This window comes from Octopus bimaculoides, chromosome 6 (assembly GCF_001194135.2).
Source record: "Octopus bimaculoides isolate UCB-OBI-ISO-001 chromosome 6, ASM119413v2, whole genome shotgun sequence".
Classification (NCBI taxonomy): Eukaryota; Metazoa; Mollusca; class Cephalopoda; order Octopoda; family Octopodidae; genus Octopus; species Octopus bimaculoides.
The window spans coordinates 110743102-110745670 of NC_068986.1; positions in this window are offsets into that span (position 1 = coordinate 110743102).

Consider the following 2569-nt stretch of genomic DNA (forward strand, 5'->3'; position numbering starts at 1 on the left):
TGTGTGTGTGTGTGTGTGTGTGTGTGTGTGTGTGTGTGTGTGTGTGTGTGTGTGTGTGTATGGTAAAAATAAAAAAGTGACAACAAAAGAATGAGACCTCGATATTAGGTAGAGGATTATCTATCTATCTATCTATCTATCTATCTATCTGCCTGTCTGTCTGTCTGCCTGTCTGTCTGTCTGTCTGTCTGTATGTATGTCTGTCTATCTACGTAAGTATGTACGTGCATAGTTGCGTTTATGCAAATATATAATATAGACACAGTGTTTAGCGCTGCAGGATCTAGAAATTGTTTCTGCCTCCCGTGAAGCAGTTAAAAGTAGTTCGTGTTGTCTTTGCAAATAAGATTAAGATCTCGCAAAAAGGAAAAATAAAATGTTGTTTGTGTATTTGTCTGTATGTTTGAGTATGCAAATAACACGGGCTTTTGCATTGGTTCCCTCCCACCACATCCATATATGAACTATTCTTCGCGCAATGGGACTTAATACGAAACCATGAGTTTGTACTGCGAACTTCTCCAAGTGAAAGCCATACCTCGACTAGAAATCCATTAAAGCATCAATGAAGTTTGTTCAAGAAGAACAACAGCAAATATTACAGCAGTAGACGGATATTACTTAGAGCAACAACTGTTTGTACCTTCATCAACCATCACACCACCCTAACACTACCACTACTACTACTACTGCTGCTGCTTCTGCTTCTGCTGCTTCTGCCCCTGCTGCTACTGCTCCTGCTGCTACTGCCACTATCCTGGTGCAAACACTTCCGTCTCAATGACCACTACCACAAATACAATTACTACCACCGCCGACACCACCACCACCATAACCACCACCACCACCACCAGCATCAACACCATCACCTCCCCCCACTACTACTACTACTACTACTACTGCCATTAATTCTACTGATACAGCTATTAGTATTGCTATTATTACGGCTGCTTATCACCACCATACTACCTCCAATACTGCTGCTGCACCCATCACCAAAATCCCCATCACAATCACCCTCATTACTAATACTACTAATTATTCTTCTTTCTCGTCATCAGCTTCTTCTCCTTCTTCTTCATCGTCTTCATCATCATCTTCTTTTTCTTCTTCTTCTTCTTCTGCGGCTGCTGCTACTTCTCTTTCTGCTCTACATTTGGTATGGCTGCTATTGTCTCAGCTCTTACTATCATCGCAATCATCGCTGCCACCCTCTCTACCATCACTCCCACCAGCACTAACATATCATCATCATCACGATTATCGTCGTCATCATCATCATCATCATCATCATCATCATCATCATGATCTTTTACATAAACTTCAAACACCCCCATCCCCCGTTCCACCATAACTCACTCCCACATACATTAGCGAAACTTTTAGAACTGGGAAATGCTTTCTACGATGCCCGTTTAGTGATTTAGCCATGCGGTATCCTAGTAACATTTTATAGAATTTTCTATGGCAGCTAGTTATGAATTATTATTAAGAGAATCGACCGATGTGAACATAGATAGATGCAGAATATTACAAGCCATCGGTATTTCTGTGTCTACGTTAACGCTCTTATGCACGAAACACTTTGATCAGCTTACAAAATACTCTCCAAAATTATCAAGGATAAGGGAGAAAGTAACCGTAGGTTGCGGTATGACAGAGAGTATAGCAAGAAGACAACATATTTATTCCGAGAAAAAACAGGGTTAGAAGTATCTACTGCTTGACGCGTCAGTCACAGCAGAGGTTATCTCTGAAAGAAATTGGAAGAACTATGCAAAAATGGAAATCTAAAAATAGTTATAAGAATACAAGGATTTAAAGAAAACAATTCTCATATTTGCGGGTGCGTGCCTTCAGAATGATTGTAAATAACGTAGAAATATAATTTCCAAATTTTATGAATTACTGAGGTATAGAACTCAAGGTTGCCGTGCTTGGTATCATACTACAGGACTCGGCAAACATATATCGTAGAGTACATCGAATACATTTTTTTTCTCGAACCCTATCACTCATAGGACCAGTTGCCATGATTCCGTGGCGTACAAGTGACCGAGATCACAGCCTTCCCTTGAACGTTAATGGGTTCACGACCAGTAATTTTCGAAGAGGTAAAAGTCGATTTTATTGAACACGGATAAAGAGTAAAGTTGACTTGGACGGGATTTGAGATCAGATCGCAAACCACCGAAAAAATGTCACTTAGCATTTTGTCCGATGTACTAATGGTTCTACAAGTTTGCCAACCCCATACCATCATCCACACACCTACACATACACATGCACACACGTCAAGGTCACCATCCCTCTTCCACACGCACATGCATTCCCCCTTATACATACACACGCGCACCTTTGTTTTGGGATCACCAGTACTTTGTCATCTCCATTTCTTCCTAGCTCTCCTGTGAGACCCCTCTGTCCGGCATTCGCCATGATACATCGCTAGTCACTACACATTCTTTATTTTCTCTCCTTGCCTCTTTCTGTGTTCCTTTCTGCGGAACTTTTTTTCATTTCCCGAGCGTTAAACTGTTAAGCTAATACATCTGTTTGTTGTCTACAC